This window comes from Thalassophryne amazonica, chromosome 10 (assembly GCF_902500255.1).
Source record: "Thalassophryne amazonica chromosome 10, fThaAma1.1, whole genome shotgun sequence".
Classification (NCBI taxonomy): Eukaryota; Metazoa; Chordata; class Actinopteri; order Batrachoidiformes; family Batrachoididae; genus Thalassophryne; species Thalassophryne amazonica.
The window spans coordinates 113,658,190-113,681,235 of NC_047112.1; the positions used below are offsets into that span (position 1 = coordinate 113,658,190).

The 23,046-nt window shown below is 38.8% G+C and overlaps 1 protein-coding gene and 1 long non-coding RNA gene across 5 annotated transcripts in view; both read right to left on the reverse strand.

Moving 5' to 3' along the window:
• The window catches only part of evi5b (ecotropic viral integration site 5b), a 226,825-nt gene that overhangs the window by 163,679 nt on the left and 40,100 nt on the right, over positions 1–23,046 (reverse strand). The gene's annotated exons all lie outside the window — the stretch shown is intronic.
• Positions 2,114–12,853, reverse strand: LOC117519380. Its single transcript, XR_004563272.1, has 3 exons — positions 12,842–12,853; positions 8,109–8,113; positions 2,114–2,216 (listed from the first exon to the last, which is right to left on the reverse strand). It is a non-coding gene; the product is annotated as an uncharacterized LOC117519380 (long non-coding RNA).

The following is a 23,046-nucleotide window of genomic DNA, read 5'->3' on the forward strand; positions in this document are numbered from 1 at the left end:
ATGTACCACAGGCTTTTAAGGTGGCAGTAATTAAACCATTACTTAAAAAGCCATCACTTGACCCAGCTATCTTAGCTAATTATAGGCCAATCTCCAACCTTCCTTTTCTCTCAAACATTCTTGAAAGGGTAGTTGTAAAACAGTTAACTGATCATCTGCAGAGGAATGGTCTATTTGAAGAGTTTCAGTCAGGTTTTAGAATTCATCATAGTACAGAAACAGCATTAGTGAAGGGTACAAATGATCTTCTTATGGCCTCAGACAGTGGACTCATCTCTGTGCTTGTTCTGTTAGACCTCAGTGCTGCTTTTGATACTGTTGACCATAAAACTTTATTACAGAGATTAGAGCATGCCATAGGTATTAAAGGCACTGCGCTGCGGTGGTTTGAATCATATTTATCTAATAGATTACAATTTGTTCATGTAAATGGGGAATCTTCTTCACAGACTAAGGTTAATTATGGAGTTCCACAAGGTTCTGTGCTAGGACCAATTTTATTCACTTTATACATGTTTCCCTTAGGCAGTATTATTACACAGCATTGCTTAAATTTTCATTGTTACGCAGATGATACCCAGCTTTATCTATCCATGAAGCCAGAGGACACACACCAATTAGCTAAACTGCAGGATTGTCTTACAGACATAAAGACAAGGATGACCTCTAATTTCCTGCTTTTAAACTCAGATAAAACTGAAGTTATTGTACTTGGCCCCACAAATCTTAGAAACATGGTGTCTAACCAGATCCTTACTCTGGATGGCATTACCCTGACCTCTAGTAATACTGTGAGAAATCTTGGAGTCATTTTTGATCAGGATATGTCATTCAATGCGCATATTAAACAAATATGTAGGACTGCTTTTTTGCATTTGCGCAATATCTCTAAAATTAGAAAGGTCTTGTCTCAGAGTGATGCTGAAAAACTAATTCATGCATTTATTTCCTCTAGGCGGGACTATTGTAATTCATTATTGTCAGGTTGTCCTAAAAGTTCCCTGAAAAGCCTTCAGTTAATTCAAAATGCTGCAGCTAGAGTACTGACAGGGACTAGAAGGAGAGAGCATATCTCACCCATACTGGCCTCTCTTCATTGGCTTCCTGTTAATTCTAGAATAGAATTTAAAACTCTTCTTCTTACTTATAAGGTTTTGAATAATCAGGTCCCATCTTATCTTAGGGACCTCATAGTACCATATCACCCCAATAGAGCGCTTTGCTCTCAGACTGCAAGCTTACTTGTAGTTCCTAGGGTTTGTAAGAGTAGAATGGGAGGCAGAGCCTTCAGCTTTCAGGCTCCTCTCCTGTGGAACCAGCTCCCAATTCAGATCAGGGAGACAGACACCCTCTCTACTTTTAAGATTGGGCTTAAAACTTTCCTTTTTGCTAAAGCTTATAGTTAGGGCTGGATCGGGTGACCCTGAACCATCCCTTAGTTATGCTGCTATAGACATAGACTGCTGGGGGGTTCCCATGATGCACTGTTTCTTTCTCTTTTTGCTCTGTATGCACCACTCTGCATTTAATCATTAGTGATTGATCTCTGCTCCCCTCCACAGCATGTCTTTTACCTGGTTCTCTCCCTCAGCCCCAACCGGTCCCAGCAGAAGACTGCCCCTCCCTGAGCCTGGTTCTGCTGGAGGTTTCTTCCTGTTAAAAGGGAGTTTTTCCTTCCCACTGTCGCCAAGTGCTTGCTCACAGGGGGTCGTTTTGACCGTTGGGGTTTTTCCGTAATTATTGTATGGCCTTGTCTTACAATATAAAGCGCCTTGGGGCAACTGTTTGTTGTGATTTGGCGCTATATAAATAAAATTGATTGATTGATTGACCTACCAGCGGGCCCAGACTTCAAGCTACAGCCACCTGCCAGCGGGCCCAGACTTCAAGCTACAGCCACCTACCAGGGAGCCCAGGCTTCAAGCTACAGCCACCTACCAGCGTGCCCAGGCTTCAAGCTACATTCATCCACCACCGGGCCCAGGTGGTGGATGAACATCCACATTAGCAAGAGTGACATTGCAGATTGTCATCCACTTCCAAAGAAAGACAAGTCCAAACCTGCCATTATTATCCGGTTCACAAACAGAAAATGTAAGAATCTGCTGCGACAAACCAAAAAGCTGAAAGGAATGGAGGTGTATGTCAATGAACATTTGACAAAGAAAAACGCCAACATAGCAAGACAAGCCAGAATCCTCCAGAAACAAAAGAAACTCAGAGAAATCATCTTTCAGGTTTATATCACGCAATTAGACTTCATCCAGCTGCATTTTTTTGTTTGTGGTTTCTAATTATTACATGATGTCAATGGACTTTTTTCAATTTACCTCTGCACAGGAGCTCAATTTGAACATTTTCGATTACACTGAACATAGATCTCATAATACTGACCATAATATTGACCCGGATTGTTTACTTCTCAATAACATTATTCATCATTGTAAATATTTTACTGAGAAACAATTTGAAGGCTTATTCTTTGATAAATGGGCCATTTTCAATTATACATTTTAATAGTAGGAGTCTCTCTATAAACATTCCAAAAATTCAGGACTGTAAAAATATCCAACAAACATTTTTCATTTATTGCAATTACTGAGACATGGTTAAATGATGACCAAGAGCATGCTGTTCAGCTTGAGGGATATGATTTTTTCGCTACAAATAGGATGAATAAATGGGACGGGGGCATTGCACTTTATGTTAGATCAAGTCATCAGTGTGAAATTGTTAAAAATATGTAATTTTCCTTGGAAAATGTTATGGAATGTGTTACAGTTGAAATTAAATGTTCAAAATCAAAAAATATAATTATAAGCTGTGTTTATAGAGCTCCTGGTTCAAACATTAATATTTGTCAGGATAAACTGATCAAAATGTATACCGCAATTAAAAGCAATAAGCTGCTGTTTGTTTTCAGAGACTTCAATATAGATTATTTTTAAATCCACATAGTCAATCACAAATAACGAAATTCATAAATTCTGTGTTTTGTGTGGGACTGTATCCAATAATTACACATTCAAGCAGGATGACTATGAACACAGCAACACTTATTGATAATATATTAACAAACGTTACTGTAGGGAACTTAACGGGTGGATTACTTCTTAGTGATGTCAGTGATCATTTGCCAGTTTTTGCTGCCTTGAATTCATCAAATGATAAAAATGTTCATCATGAAACGAGTAATTTAAAAAGGAAAATAACTGATGCAACTATTGAAAATCTTAGAACAGACTTAATGCATCAAAATTGGTATGACATTTATATTGAGGACATAGACAAATCATATGAATCATTTATCTCTATTAATTCCAGTTTATATGATAAATTCTGCCCATTTGTGCCTAAAGTTGGTAACGAATGAAATGTAGTTAATCCATGGATCACAAAGGGGCTACAGAATGCATGTAAAAAGAAAAAAATATTGTATAAGCAATTTATAAAATTTAGAACTAAGAATGCTGAAAGTAAGATATACAAAAACAAATTAACTAAAATTATGAGATCTTGTAAGAAGCAGTATTATAGTGATTAGAAAAAAATAAAACCAATATTAAAGGAACTTGGAAGCTTTTGAATGAAATCATCAAAAACAAAAAAGTTGTTAAAGACTATCCAGCTTATTTTTACACAACTACAGCCAATCATTAAGGAAAATAAACCTACAGTTGACCACTTCAATGATTATTTTGTTAATGTGGGTAAAAATTTAGCTAATTCAATTGTGTCCCCTAAAATGTGTTCCTTGGATAACAGCAAAACAATCAATACAATTTTGGATTCAATGTTTATTAAAGAAACAGATGAAAAATAAATAATTGACATAGTTCATAAATTAAAAGGTAAAAAGTCAACTGACATCTATAATTTTGACATGTTTTTGATAAAGAAGATTGTATCATTAAACCATTAACTTATATTTGAAATTTGTCATTAATGACTGGGAAATTTCCTTCTAAAATGAAAATAGCTAAAGTGATTCCACTGTTCAAATCTCGTGATAAACATGTCTTTTCAAACTACAGGCCAATCTCACTGTTACCACAATTTTCAAAAACTTTGGAAAAGATATTTGCAAAGAGGCTAAATGATTTTATAGCTAAACATCATACAAGGGCTGTCAATAAAGTATAGGTCCTTTTTGATTTTTTCAAAAACTATATGGATTTCATTCATATGTTTTTACGTCAGACATGCTTGAACCCTCGTGCGCATGCGTGAGTTTTTCCACGCCTGTCGGTGACGTCATTCGCCTGTGAGCACTCCTTGTGGGAGGAGTCGTCCAGCCCCTCGTCGGAATTCCTTTGTCTGAGAAGTTGCTGAGAGACTGGGGCGTTGTTTGATCAAAATTTTTTCTAAACCTGTGAGAGACATCGAAGTGGACACGGTTCGAAAAATTAAGCTGGTTTTCAGTGAAAATTTTAACGGCTGATGAGAGATTTTGAGGTGATACTGTCGCTTTAAGGACTTCCCACAGCGCGAGACGTCGTGCAGCACTCCCAGGCGCCATTGTCAGCCTGTTTCAAGCTGAAAACCTCCACATTTCAGGCTCTATTGATCCAGGACGTCGTGAGAGAACAGAGAAGTTTCAGAAGAAGTCGGTTTCAGCATTTTATCTGGATATTCCACTGTTAAAGGAGATTTTTTTTAATGAAAGACGTGCGGACGGGTCCACGCGTCGGGACGCAGCCAGCGCAATGCGGCGGCACAGGAAAAACACCTCTGTGTTGATAACCATTTGTAAAATCCAGGCGGCTTTTGATGGCTTTCGGTGGAGTGAGTATATGAGAAATTGTTTAACAGCTGGACATGTTTCAACTTGTCCTTAAGGCTTCCAACAGAGGTGTTTTTCCTGTGGCGGAGCGTCGCGGCGGCTGCGAGCCGACGCTGCAATCCGTCCGCACGTCTTTCATTAAAAAAAATCTCCTTTAACAGTGGAATATCCGGATAAAATGCTGAAACCGACTTCTTCTGAAACTTCTCTGTTCTCTCACGACGTCCTGGATCAATAGAGCCTGAAATGTGGAGGTTTTCAGCTTGAAACAGGCTGACGACTGCGCCTGAGAGCACTGAGCGACGTCTCGCACCGTGGGAAGTCCTTAAAGCGACAGTATCACCTCAAAATCTCTCATCAGCCGTTAAAATTTTCACTGAAAACCAGCTTAATTTTTCGAACCGTGTCCACTTCGATGTGTCTCACAGGTTTAGAAAAAATTTTGATCAAACAAAGCGCCAGTCTCTCAGCAACTTCTCAGACAAAGGAATTCCGACGAGGGGCTGGACGACTCCTCCCACAAGGAGTGCTCACAGGCGAATGACGTCAACGACAGGCGTGGAAAAACTCACGCATGCGCACGAGGGTTCAAGCATGTCTGACGTAAAAACATATGAATGAAATCCATATAGTTTTTGAAAAAAATAAAAAGGACCTATACTTTATTGACAGACTTTGTATACTCAGTGAACAGCAGTATGGATTCAGACAGAATCGAACTACCTCACTGGCTTTAATTCACTTTGTTGAACAAATAAATGTAACTGAGAATAAGCAGTACACAGTAGGAGTTTTATTTGATTTACAGAAAGCTTTTGATACCATAGACCATACCTTTATTGGACAATTTGCAGAAGTATGGTATCAGGGGACTGGCTCATGACTGGATAGGCAGCTATCTACAAAACAGGTATCAGTGTGTTGGGGCAACTGTTTGTTGTGATTTGGCGCTATACAAGAAAAAAGTTGATTGATTGATTGAGTGTGTCCATATTGGGGGGATAAACTCAGAATTTTTGAAGATTACATGTAGAATAATAGTAATGCTATGTGACTAAAAAGATTAATACAGGTTTTGAGTATATTTCTTATTATTACATGGGAAACAAGGTACCAGTAGATTCAGTAGATTCTTACAAATCCAACAAGACCAAGCATTCATGATATGCACACTCTTAAGGCTATGAAATTGGGCTATTAGTAAAAAAAAAGTAGAAAAGGGGGTGTTCACAATAATAGTAGCATCTGCTGTTGACGCTACAAACTCAAAACTATTATGCTCAAACTGCTTTTTTGGCAATCCTGTGAATCACTAAACTAGTATTTAGTTGTATAACCACAGTTTTTCATGATTTCTTCACATCTGCGAGGCATTAATTTTGTTGGTTTGGAACCAAGATTTTGCTCATTTACTAGTGTGCTTGGGGTCATTGTCTTGTTAAAACACCCATTTCAAGGGCATGTCCTCTTCAGCATAAGGCAACATGACCTCTTCAAGTATTTTGACATATCCAAACTGATCCATGATACCTGGTATACGATATATAGGCCCAACACCATAGTAGGAGAAACATGCCCATATCATGATGCTTGCACCACCATGCTTCACTGTTTTCACTGTGAACTGTGGCTTGAATTCAGAGTTTGAGGGTCGTCTAACAAACTGTCTGCGGTCCTTGGATCCAAAAAGAACAACTGTACTCTCATCAGTCCACAAAATATTCCTCCATTTCTCTTTAGGCCAGTTGATGTGTTCTTTGGCAAATTGTAACCTCTTCTGCACGTCTTTTATTTAACAGAGGGACTTTGCGTGGGATTCTTGCAAATAAATTAGCTTTACACAGGCGTCTTCTAACTGTCACAGCACTTACAGGTAACTCCAGACTGTCTTTGATCATCCTGGAGCTGATCAATGGGTGAGCCTTTGCCATTCTGGTTATTCTTCTATCCATTTTGATGGTTTTCCGTTTTCTTCCATGTGTCTGTTTTTTTTGTCCATTTTAAAACATTGGAGATCATTGTAGATGAACAGCCTATAATTTTTTGCACCTGCGTATAAGTTTTCCCCTCTCCAATCAACTTTTTAATCAAACTACGCTGTTCTTCTGAACAATGTCTTGAACGTCCCATTTTCCTCACGCTTTCAAAGAGAAAAGCATGTTCAACAGGTGCTGGCTTCATCCTTAAATAGGGTACACCTGATTCACACCTGTTTGTTCCACAGAATTGACAAACTCACTGACTGAATGCCACACTACTATTTTTGTGAACACCCCCTGTTCTACTTTTTTTACTAATAGCCCAATTACATAGCCTTAAGAGTGTGGATTAATCATTTTAGTCACATAGCACTACTATTACAACCCCTGGCAAAAATTATGGAATCACCGGCCTTGGAGGATGTTCATTCAGTTGTTTAATTTTGTAGAAAAAAGCAGATCACAGACATGACACAAAACACTATAAGAAATCAGGAAAAAAAATTGTGGCAGTCAGTAGCGGTTACTTTTTTAGACCAAGCAGAGGGAAAAAAATATGGAATCACTCAATTCTGAGGAAAAAATTATGGAATCATGAAAAACAAAAGAATGCTCCAACACATCACTAGTATTTTGTTGCACCACCTCTGGCTTTTATAACAGCTTGCAGTCTCTGAGGCATGGACTTAATGAGTGACAAACAGTACTCTTCATCAATCTGGCTCCAACTTTCTCTGATTGCTGTTGCCAGATCAGCTTTGCAGGTTGGAGCCTTGTCATGGACCATTTTCTTCAACTTCCACCAAAGATTTTCAATTGGATTAAGATCCGGACTATTTGCAGGCCATGACATTGACCCTATGTGTCTTTTTGCAAGGAATGTTTTCACAGTTTTTGCTCTATGGCAAGATGCATTATCATCTTAAAAAATGATTTCATCATCCCCAAACGTGCTTTCAATTGATGGGATAAGTGTCCAAAATATCAACGTAAATGTGCATTTATTGATGATGTAATGACAGCCATCTCCCCAGTGCCTTTACCTGACATGCAGCCCCATATCATCAATGACTGTGGAAATTTACATGTTCTCTTCAGGCAGTCATCTTTATAAATCTCATTGGAACGGCACCAAACAAAAGTTCCAGCATCATCACCTTGCCCAATGCAGATTCGAGATTCATCACTGAATATGACTTTCATCCAGTCATCCACAGTCCAGGATTGCTTTTCCTTAGCCCATTGTAACCTTGTTTTTTTCTGTTTAGGTGTTAATGATGGCTTTCGTTTAGCTTTTCTGTATGTAAATCCCATTTCCTTTAGGCGGTTTCTTACAGTTCGGTCACAGACACTGACTCCAGTTTCCTCCCATTTGTTCCTCATTTGTTTTGTTGTGCATTTTCAATTTTTGAGACATACTGCTTTAAGTTTTCGGTCTTGATGCTTTGATGTCTTCCTTGGTATACCAGTATGTTTGCCTTTAACAACCTTCCCATGTTGTTTGTATTTGGTCCAGAGTTTAGACACAGCTGACTGTGAACAACCAACATCTTTTGCAACATTGCGTGATGATTTACCCTCTTTTAAGAGTTTGATAATCCTCTCCTTTGTTTCAATTGACATCTCTCGTGTTGGAGCCATGATTCATGTCAGTCCACTTGGTGCAACAGCTCTCCAAGGTGTGATCACTCCTTTTTAGATGCAGACTAACGAGCAGATCTGATTTGATGCAGATGTTAGTTTTGGTAATGAAAATTTACAGGGTGATTCCATAATTTATTCCTCAAAATTGAGTGAGTCCATATTTTTTCCCTCTGCTTGGTCTAAAAAAGTCACCGTTACTGACTGACACAGTTTTTTTTCTTGATTTCTTATAGTGTTTCTTAAAGCCAGAAAGTTTACATTTGAAATGACTTTAGTTTTGTGTCATGTCTGTGATCTGCTTTTTTTCTACAAAATTAAACAACTGAATGAACATCCTCCGAGGCCGGTGATTCCATAATTATTGCCAGGGGTTGTATTCTGAACACTACTGTATATATATATATATATATATATATATATATATATATATATATATATATTTTTTTTTTTTTTTTTTTTTTTTTTTTTTTGGAAACAACGTTTGACAACAATCTGTATACAAACCGAGGTTTTGCAGCCCTGAATTTCACTTCAGTAAGTGTACAGTATAAATAACTGCTCCACACCTAAAACTTTTAGTGATTGTAAACATATTTTAATTGCATGAATAGAGTTATTGGACATGCACCTGAGCCGTCGCTGACTGGTACAAGTGGAGTGGGCTTTGGGCTTGCTGTGCCTCTTATACCCTCTTCTGGACCCAGGTAGATTCATCCATCTAATATTAACTTTGGTGACATGTTTTTTCGTCTTGCAGTGTTCTTCCAAGGTTTTGTTGATGAAGACCGAACATAACATGCAGAGTGCTTTATCAGGGAGCTCAACCTTGCAGATAAATTCACCGAGTCTCGCTTTGTCCTGTCCACGTCTACCTCCCACTGATATAGACAAAGCAACCAATGACATTGCGCGTTTTAGCTTATAGTTCCCGTGCGTATGAGGAAAGGTTTAACTTGCACAGATGGTCCCGCTGCACCCCCCATTTTTCTTAACAGATTTACGCTGATTTCATAATTGGCCCAGAAACCCAGAAAAAGTCTGAAATCTGTGGATTTGCAGAGAACTCTCATCCCTGTCCACAAATGCTGAGTCACACAGAATGTTCAGTTTTGCAAATGCCTTTTTTTATTTTACAAATGAAAAAAAAATGATATATTTACAAATACACATTTTATTTGTAAAAACCAACACACAAGTTACAAATTGGAAATTTGTGTTTGCGGATATCAAAACACATGCAAATAGATCACTCTCTGTGCATTTGCATGTATTAATGAGACGAATTTAACTCCATATAGGTACCCATTTTATCCATCTTTGATTTAGGCAGTCATTTTGGTTCTGAGTGTGATGAGCATTCAGGTGAAATACTTCTGATAATAATCAAATAGCTCAGCTATATGAATTCAAATGAAGTAACAACAGCTACACTTAACAACGTTGAGCACCAGGAAACTGGGTCAATGCCAAAACCAGAAGCTCTTATCAGGTGGTTCAACACAGTACCAAACAAAGCTTTCTCATTTTCTGGTCACTGTATATATAATAAATATCCTGTAATTTAAACTGCAATTCTTTTGATAGTGACAAGGAAACAGATTACAAGAACTGAGAGCAAAAATTGGCACTCTAAAACTAGTGTCAATTCTCAACAACAAGCTCAAGGACGAAGATGATACAGAAATTTTCCTGAAAAATCCACATCTACCATCTATTGCCATAATTCAAAATAAAATCCTTACTACAGATATAACTAGAGAAGAAATAAATTAGGTCATAGCTTCACTAAAAGAACAATAAGTGTCCAGGAACAGATGGGTACCCTGCTTAATGATGTAAGAAATTCAAAACAGAATTGGCACCTTTACTTCATTCTGCTTTTAACTGGATACTAAAAAATGATAAAATGCCTCCATCATGGACAGAGGCTTTTATATTTTATATCAGTTATTTTGAAATCAGGAAAAGATGTAAATCGTTGTGAAAACTACCGACCTATATCAATCTTGAATGTAGACTATTATATATATATATATATATATATATATATATATATATATATATATATATATATATATATATATATATATATATATACACACACACACACAAGGTCTGTCCAAAAAGTAACAGACCTTTTTAATTTTTTTCAAAAACTATATGGATTTGAATCCTGTGTGATTGCATCAGCCAAGCTTGAACCTTTGTGCGCATGCGTGAGTTTTTTCACGCCTGTCGGTTGCGTCATTCGCCTGTGGGCAGGCTTTGAGTGAGCACTGGTCCACCCCCCTCGTCGAATTTTTATTGTCAGTGAAATGGCTGAGAGACTGCCGCTTTGCTCCATGAAATTTTTTTCAGAAACTGTTAGAGACAGCCAGTTGGAAACCATTCGAAAGATTCAGATGGATTTCGGTGAAGATTCTGTCGGCGTCACACGGATTAAGGAGTGTTAAAACCTTTTTAAAGACGGCCCACAGCGGCGCAGGGTGTGCGGCGCACCGAGCGGCCATTGACAGGCTGGAATGACCAGATCATTTCTAAACTGAACGCTGTGTTGATCCGGGACATCGTGTGACTACCACAGAAATGGCAAGAGAGCTGGACATAGCACTTTTGCGGCACATTCCACTGTTACAGGAGATTTTGTAATGAAAGACATGCAGAGGAATAATAATATTAGGAGAACTATACACATTGTAGAAGAAGCAAAACATCAAGAAAAAGAAGCAAGGTATTAGCTAACACTGATGCAGAGAAAGCATTTGATTAGGGTAATTACAGTTTTCTATATCAAGTACTAAAATGATTGGGATTTAATATGAAATCAGTAGATTGAATAAAGGCATTATATTACCAACCCAGTGCAAGAATTAAAATAAATGGTAATCTGACAGATAAAATCATGTTAGAAAGATCAACTAGAAAAGGGTGCTGTCTGGTGCTCTTATTATTTGCTTTGTATATAGAACCATTAGCACAGGTGATTTGCCAAAAAAGATTAAAGGAGTTAAAATTAAAAATACAAAGCACAACTTAGGGCTTTTAGCAGACATCATTTGCTTTCTCTAACAACCAAAACAGTCAATCTCTGCCTGAATGAAACTAATGGAGGTCTATGGGAATTTGTCAGGATATAAAATAAATGAGAAAAAACAAGTACTGACATTTAATTACCTACCAACAACAACAACAAAATATCTGCAAAATAAATATAAATTAATTTGGGATATGGAGACAATAAAATATTTGGGAATAATGGTTACACAAAACTTAAATACAATGTGTGAAATAAACTATCAAAATATCACAACAGAAATCCAAAAAGATTTACAAAGATGAAACACATTACCTCTGGATTTTAGTTAGAAAAGAGAAATTATAAAGCCGCGTTTACACCGGGCGCGTCCGTCGCATGGCCTGGTGTGTCGCTCTGCTTTCGCTGCGACACTTCGCCCCAGTGCGTCATCAAATGGAGGAGCTTCCATTTCGCTCGCCGGCTCTGGTTGTCAGTCAAGTTAACACGGTGGACCTTGATCACATGGAGCGAGTTGCTGTGCTGTTAATTGTTGTGGAAAGCTGAGAAACGTCGCCAGTGGCACCGACCCTGGGTTCACAACATCCTCATGAGACGTTCCCAATTTGGGGAGTATCATTATTTGCTGCAGAAGCTGTGTCTGCTCACAGGCTGGCTGCCAGAGACAGGACATGTTCACATCCAACTCAGTCAAACTCCAGACATCTCCACGTCACTACATATCCAGTCCCCGATTGGTCATCGCAGTGCGACAAGACGAAAAAGTTCAGATTTTTCAAATTGGGGAGGAGGGCAACGCAACACGACGCGATATCGCTCCACAAACGCGCCACAAACACGCCAATCATTCATTCGCATCGTTTCATTTGCGTTGCTTCATTCGCGTCCATTGTGTCGCATAGCATTGCTTGGCGCCACAACACGTCCTTCCATAGGGATTACATGGCAACCTGTCGCTGCTGTTGCTCACGTCGTGCCCGGTGTGAACACGGCTTAAGAATGAACTTCTTACCGAGGTTACTATCTATTTCAGTCACTGCCAGTGAAGATACCCAAAATTTTTCTTTTAACTTGGGATATGCAAATATTTTGACTTATTTGGGGAGGTAAATGACCTATAGTTAGGTATAAATTATTCAGCTTCCTAAAGAACAAGGGAGCTTGGCCCTCCCCAGTTTAGAAGATTATTATATTTCAGCACAACTGAAATATGTTTATTGTTGGTGCAATCCAAACTATGAAGCAAAGTGGAAGGATATAGAAAAAGATGTTAATACTAATACAATAACATGCTTTTGGAGGGCGGTATGCATTTTTAGAGGCCTGACGTCCATGCCCAGTCGCCCAAAATGACAGATATTCGCCCGAGTTAGACGAGGGCAAATACCTGTCATTGCGGACAACGACATGGACGGGGGGACTCAGAAAATGCATACCGCACGACAACTGCATGTTATTTGCATTATTATCATTTACTGAGATACACAACACGTGGAATCACATTAACAATATTTAATGTCATTTCAAAATGCACGACACCCAGGAAAAGCGTACATAAAAAGTTGGCTCACTTTAACTTTGGTCATGTTGGTTGGTACAGCGCTGCTCTCCAAATTTGCCAGTGCATCCTCATCAAGCTGGCTGCTTTGGCTGCTGTTCACTGTCATACTATCCATGAGAAAATCATCTGCAATATCCATATTGGGACCAACACACACTTCTCGCATTTTCATCTTTTCCTCTGCAGACAGTTCTTGGGCTGCGCGCTATGACATCATCAGTTTATGCACATTTAACGCTGATTGGGGATATAGAATGATATAATAAACTCAAAAGTAGCATAGACTCAATAACAAGTTTCACACTAGAAACATGGTATAAAGCTATAAAAAAAAATCTACTGAAACATATTAATGCATTAAAATGGATAGTACATGATACCAGTTTCATACCTGCCCAACAAGGGCTGGGATATAAGCAAAAAAAAAGGAATTACAACATGGAGAATGTTGGAAAAGGAGGGGGCATTAAAGAGTTTTGAGTAAATTAAAGATACATTTGTTATTGACAAAAATGATTTTTTTTTTCCAGCATTTACAAGTAAGGCATTATTATAACCAGGAAATCAAGAAGATTCCCTACACGGAAGAGATCAAAATGATTAATAAAGCATATGAAGGAAAGACAATGCATCTCATATCTAAATTTAGCATAAACTCATAATAAATACTAAACATTCAACAAAATATATTAAGATAAAATGGGAAAAGGAATTAACTACTGAAATAACGAGCAATGACTGGCAAAACGTGGAAAAAACCATCAACCGCTGGTTCTCAAAAATGGAAGGAATTTTCATGGAAAAACCTGATCCGCTATTTCATCACACCTAAGATAAAAAGTAAATATCTGAATCAATCTATACCATGCTGGAGAAATTGTGGATCAGTAAATGTAAATCATAGTCACCTATTTTGGAAATGTTCAAAAAAAAAAAAAAATAACTACTGGGAAACCAAACAGAGAAATTACAAAAATTTTGAGATATAATCTAAAGCTGAACTATACTGTTCTTAGGAAATTTTTCAATAGAATATGTACACAGTTAATTTTTTTTGAGTGAAATATATTCTGCCAGGATAACATTTGGTCCCATTCTAAACAGAGTAAAATACAATCTATTATAGAGTGAAATCAGCTCTACTGTCTTCTCAAATCAACTGTTTCTACTTCAATAAGAGTTGATTTTACACTGTGATAAGAGTTGATTCATCACTATTATTACACTATTACTATTATTACACACACTATTATTATCACTATTTACAGTAGTGTTCAGAATAATAGTAGTGCTATGTGACTAAAAAGATTAATCCAGGTTTTGAGTATATTTCTTATTGTTACATGGGAAACAAGGTACCAGTAGATTCAGTAGATTCTCACAAATCCAACAAGACCAAGCATTCATGATATGCACACTCTTAAGGCTATGAAATTGGACTATTAGTAAAAAAAAAAAAAAAGTAGAAAAGGGGGTGTTCACAATAATAGTAGCATCTGCTGTTGACGCTACAAACTCAAAACTATTATGTTCAAACTGCTTTTTTAGCAATCCTGTGAATCACTAAACTAGTATTTAGTTGTATAACCAGCGTATGTTTCATATGTTGTAAGTAAGCTATGCAACTGTTGGCATATGTTTCTTGTAAATTACTCATAAGCTGAAGTACGTCCATTGATGCTGTCAATTGATTGGCTGAACAACTGAAAGCTGCAGTCCTCATGCAAACAGTTCAAACTGTTACAAATATTAAAACCATTCAGATACAGAGTAAATGTAAAGTCTTAATCTTACCTGTTCATTTCAGTCAGATTCATCACAGCCTGACGAAAACGTATCCACATAAAGCATCCTAATTTTGGAAAACTGTCTAAAAATACCTTAGTTCCTTGTCTTGGCTGAAGAAACATAACGTTTTTAAAGAAGTCCCTCTGTGTCTGTCTGCTCCAGGTCTGTTTTTTTCCCAGCCTGAACAAGAGGAAAGCATTGCTTTGTGGCACAACAAGAAATTAAATAAATTTGATTGAGATATAATGCAAAATGTACACCAAATGGGCTTTTCAATATTAAATTCAAATGTCCCCAAAATCCACAATCCGGATAAGATCCAGATCAAACTTTGTCAGGCGATAGTGAGTGCTAGTCTGCACCTCACTTTCAAATATGACAGTGATTGTGGTAGGTTTAAGATACAGTGGTATGCAAAGGTTTGGGCACCCCTGATGATTTCCATGATTTTCATCATGATTATACATCATTGGTTGTTTGGATCAGAAATTTCAGTTAAATATATCATATAGCAGACAAACACACTGATATTTGAGAAGTGAAATGAAGTTTCTAATATTTACAAAAAGTGTGCAACAAAAGTTACACAAAATTAGGCAAGTGCATAAATTTGGGCACCCCAACAGAAAAAAAAAAAAAACAATATTTAGTAGATCCTCCTTTTGCAGAAATAGCCTCTAAATACTTCCTATATAGTCTGAATTCTGGCTGAAGGTATTTTGGACCATTCTTTACAAAACATCTCAGGTTTGTTGGTTTCCGAGCACGGACAGCCCACTTAAAATCACACCACAGATTTTCAATAATGTTCAGGTCTGGGGACTGAGATGGCCATTCCAGAACATTGTACTTGTTCCTCTGCATGAATGCTTTAGGAGATTTTGAGCAGTGTTGACGGTCATTGTCTTGGTGAAAGATCTAGCGCCAGCACAACTTCAATTTTGTCACTGATTCTTGAACATTGTTCTCAAGAATCTGCTGATATTGACTGGAATCCACGTGACCTTCAACTTTAACAAGATTCCCAGTACCTGCACTGGCCACACAGACCCACAGCATGATGGAACCATCTCCAAATTTTAATGTAGGTAGCAAGTGTTTTTCTTGGAATGCTGTGTTCTTTTTCCACCCCTTGTTATGTCCAAATATCTCAATGTTAGTTTCATCAGTCCACAGCACCTTATTCCAAAATGAAGCTGGCTTGTCCAAATGTGTTTTAACATACCTCAAGTGACTCTGTTTGTGGCATGTATGCAGAAAAGGCTTCCTCTGCATTACAGCATCATACAGCATCTCTTTGTGCAAGTGCGCTGTATAGTAGACGCTATCTGCAGCAAGATCATGTTGTAGGTCTTTGTAGCAGGTCTGTGGGTTGACTATGACTGTTCTCACCATCCTTTGCTTCAGCTTATGTGAGATTTTTCTTGGCCTGCCACCTTGGGCCTTAACTAGTACTGTGCCTGCGGTCTTCCATTTCCTCACTATGTTCCTCACAGTGTAAACTGACAGCTGAAATCTCTGAGATAGCTTTTTGTATCCTTCCCCTAAACCATGATGTTGAACAATCTTTGTTTTCAGGTCATTTGAGAGTTGTTTAGAGGCTCCCATGTTGCCACGCATTAGAAGAGATGCAAAGAGGGGAAACATTTGCAAATGGCCACCTTAAACACCCTCTCTCATGATTGGACTCACCTGTGTAAGGAGGTCAAGGGTCAATGAGCTTTCCAAACCAATTTTGTGTTCTACTAATTGGTGCTAAATGTATTCAAATCAATAAAATGACAAGGGTGCTGAAATTTATGCACCTGCCCAATTTTGTTTAAATAATTATTGCACACTTTATGTAAATACTAGAAACTTTATTTCACTTTTCAAATATCAGTGTGTTCGTCTGCTATATGAAAATTCAGTAAGGTATATCTTATATATTATATTCCAATTCTAAGGTGTAACTATGCCAGTATACAAAGGTATATCATATGATATATTTAACTGAAATTTCTGATCCAGACAACCAATAATTTATAAAGGAAAATCATGAAATTTATCAGGGGTACCCAAACTTTTGCATACAGCTGTACCTCTCACACAATTTACCCTATTTTCAATATTGAATATTGTCAATAGTAGGGCTGCAACAACGAATCGATAAAATCGATAAAAATCGATTACAACAGTCGTTGGCAACACATTGCGTCATCGATGCGTTGTGTCGAGCGATTACGGCGTCAGGAGCGACCAGTGCACAGAGCAGATCAGACGCTGTTTCGTAGAACTACACAGAATATGGCAGATACAAGTAGAAGAAAGTTAAGACTTCAAAAGTGTGGGAGCACTTTACGTTAAACAACGCAAAGACGTTTGTTAACTGCAACATTTGCAAGTCGGACCTCGCATGTCACGGGAGGCTGTTTGCGCGTCTCCCAGAGCGGCAAGGTGAGGGGCAGAGAGGGAGAGAAAAAGAAAAAGAAAGAACAGTAACAGCACCGACAGTTTTTTTATTAATGTCAAAGTCCGACCATCGACATTAACGCTTGTCCGATTGTCCGGGACAAGTGTAAAATCGGACAAGTAATAGCTCTAAATCGTTGTCCGACCGGACAAGTGGCATTTTTTTTTCCTTGGTTTAAAACGTTTAAATCCTTCTCGCACCTCGCGAGAAAGCGTCTTCGATTTTTCCTGCCACACTCCACGCAGCGGACAATCGGAAAACATAACACCGAGTTCTCCCCAGACAACGGAACAACGCCACAGTGCTCGCCAGACTGTTTGTGCAGAAGTGCCCCCCCCACCGCAGACGCTGCAGCAGAAAAAAACTCCGTCAAAGTCTTCACATAAAACGAGCTCCTTCTGGATGTATAGCTCCAGAAATTCATTTATAGGCTTTATTTTACTGTTGAAAGTCTTCATGTTTCCAAAGTTGCTCAAATACGGTGTGTGTGTGTGAGAGAGAGAAAGCGAGAGAGAGGAGAAGGATAGAGAGAAAGAGAGAGAGGAGGAGAAGGAGAGAGGGAGAGAGAGAACGAGAGGGAGGGAGAGAAATAGTATATGTGAGATGAGTCACGTGTGTCATTGTGAAATGACCACATAGTTTACAGTTATACAGAGAATGTGTCACATATAATGAGTCGGCTACAGTTTTTGATTTAGGTTTTATGGTTAACTGGTTATGCTAATTGCTCATTTGCAGCAATAAAATAAATACCTCTTTTTTCACCATATACATATTTTATAACATTTATATGTTTCAATGTTGTTTTATGGCAACTCAGCACTTTGATAAAGCAATGCCATTTGAAATAATTATTTTTGTTCTTTATTATAAACAGTTTTATTCTTTATTATTTTATATTTCAACAGCCAAGGGACATTTGACAGTTTGTTGATTTTCAAGTATTTTAAGTTTTCAAATAATGTTCTGTTGTTAAATAAAGTGATGAAGGGGGTGGTGGCCAAGTGGTTAATGCGCTTGGTTTCAGTGCAGAAGGTTCCGGGTTCAAATCCCACCCCTGCCACATTTCTAATGTGGAGTTGCGCCAGGAAGGGGATCCGGCGTAAAACCTGTGCCAATTCAACATGCAGATCCACCTTGGATTTGCTGTGGCGACCCCGAGTGCAAACAAGGGAGCAGCTGAAGGGACTTACTGTTAAAGTGATGGAAGGAGAGAAAAATAGTTTCCCTGGCACATTTTTAAAAATTCCCCGCTAATCCGATTAATCGTGTCGAAACCCCATCAGATTAATCGATTACCCAAATAATCGTTTGTTGCAGCCCTAGTCAATAGTTCCACTTTACAAGTAATGGTACTTGTGTGGTATGATCAATATCATCCCAGGTTCATGTTTTATTTGCCTTTGCTTTCTGTGTTTTTTGTGTATAGATGTAATATGAGCCGGTCTAGCTCTCTTTAGCTGTTGCTGCTGCAGCATCCATGCATTTCCATTTAGCTGCCTGTGCCTGGGTGAAATGTGTCGCTTCCTGTCTGTCTGTCTGTACATACTATGTAAATTCGAGCCATTACTTTGATTGATTGATTGATTTAATAAGTTTAATGTAAGTCAGGGCTCTCCACAGACAATGGAATAACGGCGCTGTGCCATTATTTTTTGTTTGTTTTGTTTTAACGTATTTATTTGGTGAAACGAGTTTCTTTTTTTAAATAATTATTTATTTACACAAATATAAAGACACAGGCTAATAAAACAAATAGAACACACAGAACAATGAATCGAGGTGTGCAAAGAAAGGCATTAAAATAAAGAGTTTACCTAATGGGGTACATAAAACAAATTAAAAGTTCAATTGTCTGAATAATGTTTTGGTTTTTACAGCTTTTTTGTTAGTGCAATGTTTCAAGTTCTCCAAATATGATTTAAAATAAGCCAAGAAAACAACAAAATTGGGTTTTTGATTAGAAAAGTATCGGACCTTTTTATTTTTTTCAAAAACCATATGGATTTGAATCACGTGTGATTGCATCAGCCAAGCTTGAACCTTCGTGCGCATGCGTGAGTTTTTTCACGCCTGTCGGTTGCGTCATTCGCCTGTGAGCAGGCTTTGTGTGAGCAGTGGTCCACCCCTCGTCAGATTTTTATTGCGAATAAATGCCTGAACGATTTGGCTTTGCTGCATCAATTTTTTCCAGAAACTGTGAGAGACCTCCAGGTGGACACCATTTGGAAAATTCTGTTGGCTTTCAGGGACGATTTTATGGGGATTACACAGATTAAGGAGTGCTCCAGCCGGTTTAAAGACCGCCCACAGCTGCTGAGAGCGTGGCGCACTCCAAGCGCCGATGGACAGGCTGAATCAACCAGATCACTTCCAACTTGAAGGCTTTGTTGATCCGGGACGTCGTCTGACTTACACAAAAATGGCAGGAACATGACATCAGTACTTTTTCGGCACATTCCACTGTTACAGGAGTTTTTTTTCATGGAAAGAAAAGCGGACGGATGTGCCACCGTGCCGTTCATGGTGCGGCACAAAACCACCTCCGTGTTGGTCTCACAGGACGGCTTTGAGATGGCTTTCAGACAGCTGTCGGTGGGTTTCAGTCGTGTGACTAACCGAGAAATTGTGGATGAGCTGGACATGCCAGAACATGTCCTGTGAGGCTTCATCACGGCGTTGCTTTGCGCCATGCGGCACCGCCGCGACGCGCGGAATTCCTCCGCTCCTCTTTCCATGACAAAAACTCCTGTAACAGTGGAATGTGCCGTTCATTTCCAAACTGGATGCTGTGTTTTATCCGGGACATCCTCTGACTAGCACAGGAATTGCGGAAGACGTAGACATCAGCACTTTTTCGGCACACTGAGACAGACGTGCGGAGGAATTCCGCGCGTCGCGGTGGAGCCGCATGATGCAAAGCAACGCCGTGATGAAGCCTCACAGGACATGTTCTGGCATGTCCAGCTCATGCTCAATTTCTCGGTTAGTCACACGACTAAAAACCCACCGACAGCCGTCTGAAAGCCATCTGAAAGCCGTCCTGTGAGACCAACACAGAGGTGGTTTTGTGCCGCGCCATGAGCGGCACGGTGGCGCATCCGTCCGCTTTTCTTTCCATGAAAAAAAACTCCTGTAACAGTGGAATGTGCCGAAAAAGTACTGATGTCCACGTCTTCTGCCATTTTTGTGTAAGTCAGACGACGTCCCGGATCAACAAAGCCTTCACATTGGAAATGATCTGGTTGATTCAGCCTGCTGATCGGTGCTCGGAGCGTGGCGTGCTCTCAGCAGCTGTGGGCGGTCTTTAAACCGGCTGGAGCACTCCTTAATCTGTGTAATCCCCATAAAATCGTCCCTGAAAGCCAACAGAATTTTCCGAATGGTGTCCACCTGGAGGTCTCTCACAGTTTCTGGAAAAAATTGATGCAGCGAAGCTCCAAATCGTTCAGACATTTATTCGCAATAAAAATCCACAGGCGAATGACGCAACCGACAGGCGTGAAAAACTCACGCATGCGCACGAAGGTTCAAGTTTGGCTGATGCAATCACACGTGATTCAAATCCATATGGTTTTTGAAAAAAAATTAAAAGGTCCGATACTTTTATAACAGACCTCGTATATGAAATTTGGCTAAAATAATAAGGTTGAGCAGATACAGTTGTGCTCAAAAGTTTACATACCCTGGCAGAAGTTTAGTTTTTTGTCCATTTTTCAGAGAATATGAATGACAACACAAAACTTTTTTTCTCTCATGGTTAGTGATTGGGTGAAGCCATTTATTGACAACCAACAGTGTTTACTACCCAAATGAAACTGATCAATAGTTCACATACCCCTGTTCTTAATACTGTGTGTTGCCCCCTTTAACATCAGTGACAGCTTGTCTTTTGTGGTCGTTGTAGACGAGGCTCTCTGATGGTGAAGCTGCCACTGAATATTTTTTGGACTTTATTTACATCAATTATGAAAAAATACAAACAGTATGGCACTTATGGTAAATCTGCATGGAGTAGACAGCTCTCAAAAACTGAGTGACTGTACAAGAAGGAGAAGAGTGAGGAAAGCTACCAAGACACCCAGACAATTCAGGAGAAGTTATGGGCTTATGTGGCTGTGATTGATTATGTGGCCAGATGGATAACTGGTGATACAAAATGCAAAGCTTGCACTGTGCATAATTTCTCCAATCACAGCCACATAAGCCCATAACTTCTCCTGAATTGTCTGGGTGTCTTGGTGGCTTTCCTCACTCTTCTCCTTCTTGTATCACCAGTTATCCATCTTCATGATGAAGTGGTATAGAGGAGAATTTTATTAAAAAGAAGACCTGAAAGTTTAGCTACAAATTGCCAGAAGGTACATCTGAGATGCAAGCCTGGATTTGATCTGTTTTGGTGAAAGAAAATCCTTGTCTGCTCTACTCCCATATGAAGCTAAGAGTAGTGATGCAAAATGCAAAGCTTGCACTGTGCACAATTTCTCCAATCACAGCCACATAAGCCCATAACTTCTCCTGAATTGTCTGGGTATCTTGGTGGCTTTCCTCACTCAGTTTTTGAGAACTGTCTACTTCATGCAGATTTACCACTGAGTGTCATATTATTTGTATTTCTTCATAATTGATGTAAATAAAGTCCAAAACATATTCAGTGGCAGCTTCACCATCAGAGAGCCTCATCCACAACGACCACAAAAGACTCCAAGCTGTCACTGATGTTAAAGGGGGTATGTAAACCTTTGATCAGGTTCATTTGGGTAGTTTCAATCAATCAATCAATTGTATTTATATAGCACCAAATCACAACAAACAGTTGCCCCAAGGCGCTTTATATTGTAAGGCAAGGCCATACAATAATTACGTAAAAACCCCAACGGTCAAAACGACCCCCTGTGAGCAAGCACTTGGCGACAGTGGGAAGGAAAAACTCCCTTTTAACAGGAAGAAACCTCCAGCAGAACCAGGCTCAGGGAGGGGCAGTCTTCTGCTGGGACTGGTTGGGGCTGAGGGAGAGAACCAGGAAAAAGACATGCTGTGGAGGGGAGCAGAGATCAATCACTAATGATTAAATGCAGAGTGGTGCATACAGAGCAAAAAGAGAAAGAAACACTCAGTGCATCATGGGAACCCCCCAGCAGTCTAAGTCTATAGCAGCATAACTAAAGGATGGTTCAGGGTCACCTGATCCAGCCCTAACTATAAGCTTTAGCAAAAAGGAAAGTTTTAAGCCTAATCTTAAAAATAGAGAGGGTGTCTGTCTCCCTGATCGTTTCTGTTGTTATTATGATTTCAAAAGAGTAAACACTGTTGTTTGCCAATAAATGGCTTCACCCAACCACTCAACATGAGCGAAAAACAAAGTTTTTGTGTTATCATTCATATTCTCTGAAAAATGGGCAAAAAAATAAAACTTCTGCCAGGGTATGTAAACTTTTGAGCACAACTATGTTTTTTTTCGCAGAGGTTTCATCATTAAAGTATCTGAATAACACAAATTCCACTTTAAATTGAAGATGAATGTCCAGATTCCTGTTAAAAAAAAAAGAAAAAAAAAAAAAAGAGAAATATCGCTCCAAAAGGTATAATAAAAAGTACAATCAAAGAAAAGGTGAACAATGAATTCCTCGAAGAGCTGACAAAATGTACAAAAGGGGCCCACACTGGGTCTGTATTTCTCAATAAGTGAGTTAACAGGATAACATCTATGTAAAATTTTCAAAGACACTTCACGCACCTTATTTGAAATGAAAAAAAAATCTGTGCAAAAGACCATGTTTTTTTCCCAGTCAACATTGTAAGTTA